Source organism: Gastrolobium bilobum, unplaced genomic scaffold, assembly GCF_033153095.1.
Source record: "Gastrolobium bilobum isolate Gb01-03AN ecotype WA unplaced genomic scaffold, APGP_CSIRO_Gbil_v1 utg24797, whole genome shotgun sequence".
Taxonomy (NCBI): domain Eukaryota; kingdom Viridiplantae; phylum Streptophyta; class Magnoliopsida; order Fabales; family Fabaceae; genus Gastrolobium; species Gastrolobium bilobum.
Window position 1 is genome coordinate 95,126 of NW_026898557.1, and position 7,962 is coordinate 103,087.

Below are 7,962 nucleotides of genomic sequence, written 5' to 3' on the forward strand. Positions count from 1 at the left end.
GGTGGCGGAGGGAACTGGCCAACAGCAGGACCGGCCATCATCTTCTCCAACATGACCCTCATCATGGTCATGCTCGGCAGATGATTCGCCTCCAATACATCCTCAGTGGCTTTCCTGTTCGCCTCTCTGACAGCGTCCAGCATAGCCTGGTTTTCCATTCTCATGGCCTCCTTGTCGGCAAGTCCCGCTGCCTGCATCTCAGCCAATGCAGCCAGGACAGGATCAAATTGATCCTCGCTAGTGTCTCGGTTCCTCTGAGGTAGTACCATGACTAAGCACAAGTTATACATAGAATGAGTTGATCAAGCCCATGCAATGTGGTCATATATGCGTGATCATAGCAAAACCCAATGGAGAGAACACACAGACACGACTCACAACAAAACATCCTAAGTTATTGCAATACATACAGGCTTTTCCCTAGAAAGTTCTCTGATACCATAAAATGTAACACCCCGTGTTAACCCAATTTTTTAACATATCATCGTATTAAGCTGCGCTTAATTAAAAATGCGCAATATCTTTTTCTTTTCAATTATGATGTCATTAATCATTACCAACTTGCTTACTTGATCAGTTAATAAAAAACATTGCCTGTATGTAAATTGCAAAAGACAACTAACTGAAAATACCTCATTAATTAAATACATAAATATATCTCTAGTCACGAAACTACAACACATAGACCGGACAACCCTGATAGTTTATAGAACTCAGTTAAACTAAGACATAACAGAAATCAAAGTGGCATGGACAAACCCCATGCTCACCCAAATAAGGCACAAGCCCAACAGCAGTCTCAACAACAACAACATAATAAAAGCAAGCTAAAGACATAACATCAGCAGATAAATCCAGTATCCAATCATGTCAGCATATAGACAGTAATATCATCAACTAAGCTCCGGCCTCCTGCCGCCAGAGGCATCATCCCCCAAGTTACCTGAAATAAGCGCCCCTAACATGGTGTGAGATCTCTAAACAAGAAATCTCAGTAAGACAAGGGGTCCACAAGGATCTTCCACCCCAAGCTCACTTGCATGTGCAATATAAGTTCAAAAGCAGTTAACAGTATAAGTTCTCAAAATAGTGCAATGTAGCAGATAATCATGTCATGTGTGTTATAACAATTCTACTGATCAGAGAAGTGTAGGAATCCATCTAAACCCAAACGGTACTAGCCATTCGCTGCACCCACCCACAGGACCGCCCATTGGCCTCCTGTAGGCGTAACAACACAATACTTATCATAAGCAATTGCATTTAACAGCTCATTAGCATTTCAATAAAACAGTACATGAAAACACATCATGCATACAACCATCCCCCCATGGGAAATGGTGGAACCAAACAATGGCTAAACCGAAGACACGAAAGCTTACCTTGCAAGCTAACAATCCAAGCCAAGAGTCTAACCAATGCTCAAAGTCCAAAGACAGCAGAATCACAATCTGATTTGGACCAGCAATCATATCAATAACATAGCTCATAAGCATAAACATAAAGACAACGCCACTTTTTTACGTTTTACGTCTTTAGGCTTTTCACAAAGCCACAAGCCCTTAATCACTTGATTCTGACTTAGTTTAATTATTACAGAAGTTCAACTTCATCAATCTAGGGTCCACAAACCCCCAATAGCCTTCTGTATGAACAATGCAGATACTATTCTTCGAAAACCCAGAATATCCAGATATTTGTCGGGGGCATATCCGAATATCAATATCCGGATATCTCTCTGCCAATATCCGGATATCCAGAACCCCATATCTGGATATCAAAATCCGGATATACATATCCGGATATTTCGCGAGATAGTGTGACACCCTCCCCTGTATGCATCCAAGGGAGGTGTCTGCTAAGCGGATTAGAGTCGTACCGAAATTGAATTAAATACCGAAACTGGATTTTTAAGTCATGAAATAAAATCTTATACGAAATATGGTTGTGCATGAAAAATAGTGTGGAACTTTATAAAATACATTGTTTGCTGAAATAGTAGTTTTCCAAAAAAAACTATCTGTCTTGCAAAAATCACATAAAATCTAGCTTTCATAATTTTAGCATAAAGTTTATATAATCGGAAACTAGACATGGGGGGCTTTATGTACATATAAATTATAGCCCATTTGGAGTTCGGTAGCTCCTGAAACCGAACTCGCAAGGTACTCGTTAATGTAGTGCAGTTTTCCCAGACCTACCTGACTTGTAGAAATAATGTAAAATCGGACTCAATAGTTTCCAAACATTTTCTTTGACACAAAGAAAGTATACATTTGGGGCTTTACGTGCATATAACTTATATGTCAATCGGAGATCTGTAGCCCCAGAAACAGAACTCGCAAGGTGCTCGGTATATCGGTTTAAAAATCAGGATTTAAAACGGCAGAAATCATTTTCGTAATAAGTACTAGAATTTCTCAAATTGCAAGTGGAATAAAAAATCTCTAATAAATAAATTTAAAACACCTTTTTCAATAGTAGTCAGTTTCTCAAAATATTACATCAACTTAACATAAACAACCAACATCCCACAGAACAGCAGGCAACAATAAAATTCCCAAAATAGCAGCAGTCTAACAGAATATTTCCAAATCAACTACTTCATCAAATGCTTCTATGTTTCCCTGCAATTTATAAAAATTGAGCCCCTTTGAGAAAAATCCGAGTAGTGTAATAGTAAAACCAGTATTGCCACAATATTAGTCTAGGTACAAATTCCAAAACAGTCGCATCAACATTTAAATTCAGAACATATGCTATAACAGAATTAGAATGCGAATATAACGCCAAAGTACTAATCCGATTGCGTATATAACGCCAAAATACTAATCAAGATGCGTATATAACGCCAAAGTAATGTACGTTCATAGCACTGCAGTGCACGTACTACTAACTAACACAGTCGAGATTCCATATGGCCCCAAAGGTGAATTCCAATTGTGACCTATGCGAACTGAGCCACGGTTCCGTTCCCTGGTACCTGAGGGATGCCTACCTGATGCGTGCTTAAACGTATGCTTACTTTTATTATATACTTCGGTTTCCAGAATGAATGCATAATGTTGTATGCTATGACATGATTGGCTTTACACACACATGTGAAATGCAGTTTTATGATGTGCATATGCATGACTAGATCATAATCATAATAGCATATATTTCATGTATTTTTAATACCAAGCTACCGAATAACAAATACTTCCCAAAACAGAATTTCCATCATGTTAAGTCCAAGGGCATAATACAAATAACATACAACAGAATACGAATCCAAGGCAAACGTGAGCAACAATTCACAATTCCATACACTAGCTAATAGTCACAATAGGTCTCACCACCAAACACTTACCTCGTGTGCCACAAATATTAATCAAACAGCAACAATAATCAGTCCACACTCAAGTGTTATGCGCACCTAAGCAAAAATATACAAGTCAGAATTATACGTCACATTAATTCCCATACACAGCATACGCGTTCACTCCTTTTTACCCTTAGTTCCCAATCGGATTATAGGGGTATTTTTCTAATAATTTTCTGACTTCAAATATATATTATCAACTTGTTAACAGTGACAAAATCCTAGGTTTCTAACCCACACATAATCGGTTTACATCAGTAAAAGATGTTTAGGATTTTTATTCATATTTTCAACCCTACAACCTATGGTGCGCTAAAGGAACATATAGCATGCTGTCCAATTAATTTAATTCGTATAAGGTTTGATATAGCAACATATTCCAACAAGGGGGATTTATATTCCAAGCTAATATTTGATTCTTTGTCGTGTAACCACAAGACCCAATCGGTTCCAACATGGCAGAAATAATAGAATGAAAATGACACAAGGCTACCCCTTAAAATACACATGTAAATCCGAATTTTGGCCAGAACTAAGGGCACATAATCTATCCATGTACAAAATATTTTCTACCAAGCTTGAGTGTGATTAGACAAGGTCTATAGCAAGCTGAACATACCATTTTAATACAGGCCAAGTTTAACCAAGTTTTCCAATCCAAGGGCTGGTCTAACAACATTAGGGAGGCTATCATTCAAGTTTACAAAATTCAGTTTAAGCTCACGTGCGTCAAGTCCTAGAGCATACTCGAAGGGACATAATTAAAGAAAAGAAATGGCCAAAATAAAATATCCTCTTACATGCATGTGGGGCCGAACCATGAAAACAAGGAATAAGAATGACAACATAATAATTCCCCAAAAATACTCATGTGAACCGAAACAGTGAGGTGGAGGATAAGATTGAGGTTTGGACGTTACCTCTTGTCAAGTACACACAAAATACTCCTAAAATCGGTCAAGGGTGTAGTCACCACACTTGTGCTAGGATATTCACCTTTCTCCTCTCCAAGAATCACGATTGACCATTGCATGCAAGGGGAATCATCCACTCCCCAAGAACTCAGATTCGCAGTTCCTTGGTGTTGGTTATGTGATGGTGTAACCAATGAACAGGAGGAAGATGATGCTTTGTGTTCTTTGTCCATCACTTGTGGTCTAGAGAGGGTGAGGGTGGTGGCTCACGGTCTCAAGGGAGAGGGATTTCAAGTTACGTTCTAGAGGTGCTTCTTTGGTGATTAACGATTTAGGAGGAAGGTTGAGGGGCTGTGTTTGGGTCTGATTCAAAGAGATAATTCTTCAACTTGTTTTCCTACACAATCAGCGCCTAGGGAGAGGACATAGAGGTTTGAAGGCTGATTAACATGTTAACAGGGATCAGAATTTACTCTGCTTTCTCCTATTCCTGCGCACAAGTAGAAGATAAGGAAAGATGTGATTTTCGGCCAATAAGATTACATGCAAGCTGACTACCTTTCATTCATTGGATACATACTTAACAAGGCTGACTTGAGGTTGCATAGAATTACAAGCAATTAGAATTTTCCTACCAACCTATGCGCATAACAAGGGATTACAAGGGAAATGAGCTTGCCATCTGGAGCTCCTAAACCAAAGATGGACAGCCTTGTAATTTTTTCTAAGATAAGGTGGAAGGATCACTAAGTGATGAAAGCTGAACCTAAGTCCCACTTAGGACTCATGGGCCGTCGGCCATGGGAAGAAATGGGTTCTAAAGTTTAAGTTCAAAGGCTTTCCTATCTTGAGAACCAACCCATGCCTTATTATTTTATGTACCCCCTAATTATTAACTAATGGGTTTATAAGATTAATCACATACTTATAACTAACATTCCAATTTCCTAAAACACCTTCTCACACAATGTTATAATTAACATAATTTTTTCATGATTTAATTTAGGTCCACCCTAACTATACTTATAATCCGAGTTTGAGACCGCTTCCATGTTCCCAACTCAAGTTTATATAACTTCCTAAATTCACGGGATGTTACAGATATCCTTCTAAAGGTTGGGTTTTTAACCTATTTCAACGTCCAAGCATGCATTTTTACACTTCTTTAGGTTCATATACAGGGTGGTTACTGATAACTCATATTTTGTTACACTTATTTATTACTCTTGGTTGGTATTTTTATGATTTATTTGAATTAAATAAAGGTCTTTTGGGTCAATTCACAATTCTAGATTTTAATTGGGTTTAATTGATTTTCGTCATAATTTTCCAGATTTACACTACTTCCGTATTTTGACCATATCTCACTCTACAGATTTCCGATTGAATCCGTTCTTGTTGCGTTTTGCAGCTAACAGATAGGGATACAATCGCTATTTCAGCTACTGAAGCCCAATTCAGACGGGAAGATGGTGAAAATTTAATCCCAAGATGACGTGTTTTGCTGGAATTTTATTTTGACGTTTTTTTTCACAATAGGACCCAATATGTTTAGGGCCCAAGGCCATGTTTTATTGTTTTATTTTATTTTATTCAGATTTTATTTTAGGTTTGGGCTGAAGCGGTGAAACCCTAGCCGTCCTGCGTGATGGCTATTTAAGGAAGACTCTAGGAAACCCTTTGGAGTCAGTTTGGTACAACAGAAAAGTTCTCTCTGAGTTTTTATTCAATTCTGTTCTTCATCTTTTTCTTTCTCTTCTTTTTATGTTTACCTTAGCCATGCGAGGCTAAGAACCTTTTAATCAACCTAAGGGTAATGGATTCCATGGATTGGTCTTGAGGATCTGTGTTTATTTCAAATCAGTTTTGTTTCCCTTCCCAACTCAGATTGATATCGTACGATCGTGGATATTCAATCTGAGGTTCGCGATTGCGATTATGGAAAGGGATTAATCATCAGATTTGATGATTAGGTTGATTGACCCTATGACCTTAAATCAAGCGGGCTGATACTCTGCGATTGCATGAGTAGAAGCATCGTCTTTGATCAAATGCTAAGCGATCGCTTAGAGAGGGTTGTCAATTGGAAATAAGGATACTGATCCGATTGACAAATCAATCACGATTCTGATATCTTCTTATCCGAGGAAAGACGTCCATGGATCCCAAACCTTAGGTTGGTTGTCTTTAATTACAAATTTTACATCCAATTTTATCTTCTTCCTTTTTAAATTATTAAACTGAAATCAAAACAAACCCCCCTTTTATTTTCTGTCATCATAAACGATTTTTACCCAAGCAATTTCCTTGAGAGAGATGACTTAGGGTTTTCACTCTACTACAAATTTTTTGAACCCTAAAGAATTAATTTTTAATTTGCGCGAGTTCGACAGCTCGTGTCAGTTACTTGTTTAATTCATTAAACATGCCAAGACATCTCCTTTACCCATTAAAACTCATGATCAAAGGTGGTGACACTTACCCAAGGTTCAAGATAGTAGCTATGGGTGTTCTTTGAGCTCATACTCCAGCTCCAAAGTGCTGACTACTAAGTGCACGAAAATGATGATCAAGGTTGGTTCTTTCTTTACAAAGAAAGCTCCTTGGAGCTCCACAAGCCAAGAAGATGAACCCTCTCACCTAAACTTAGAAAACAGCCCTTAGCAGCACCAAACCAGAGGCTAAGAACTCAGCACAAGGCCCTCCGCTCACCCTCAAAGCTATCCCTCACTCTTACAAGGTGTTTAGGATGAAGAAATGAAGCAAAAGAGGCCACAATTCTCACAAATGGTTGAGGGAGCAATGGAGCAGTGTCAAAAGAAGCTGGTCAGCCTCCCCTCTATGTGTAGTAACTGAGTTGCCTAGGGTTTTGGGCCCAAAAGTTGTATATATAGCCCACTTAAGCCTTAATCACACTGTATTAGCGTTAATAGCTACACTTAGTATTTTGATCCCAAACTTTGGAATCTGAACCTACTCATTTTTCTAATATTTGTCATATTTTTATTTTATTTTTTGCAGCACCTTTTCGGTACGCGCTTTTTCTAGGCAGTATCAGTTCTGGAACCAGTTCTCATTATTTTGACTTGAAACTTGTTTTACAAGTCCTACATATTATTCTAAGAATATTCATGCACTTATTATAATTTTCAGAGATACTTCATCGGTATGCATTTATATCGAGTAGCAGAACCGGTATCTGCACTTTTCGTGAGAAAATCGACTTTCAGCATTAATACTCACTTACTATAATTATTAAAGCTCATAATAATTATTAGGGTCAATTATGGAATTATTTCCTAATTTCACATAATTAATTAATTAACTTCCTTAATTAACGGTGCAGGTTCTTACACCAAGCATGCATCTTTAAGTGTGTTCTTACTAGTTTAAACTTAGGTTACCTAGCTTTCTCTTGTTACATGCTTAAAGGTTACTTCTTGCTATGAAAACTTAAGAAAGAAAGGGTGTAGAAGGTACCCAAGCTCCAAAAATAGAGAAATGAAGTGCTTCCAAGGTCACAAAGCCACCCTTTGGTTCTGCTCTACTAGGTGCACAAATTTAGCTTGGCCAAAAGGGTTATTGCTCTTCAAGTTTGGTTCCTTGTAGCTCCCAAGTGTGGAAAATGGCTTTCAACCAAGAAGAAAGATGGTGGTGACGAGTCTCCAATTTATTATGTATTAA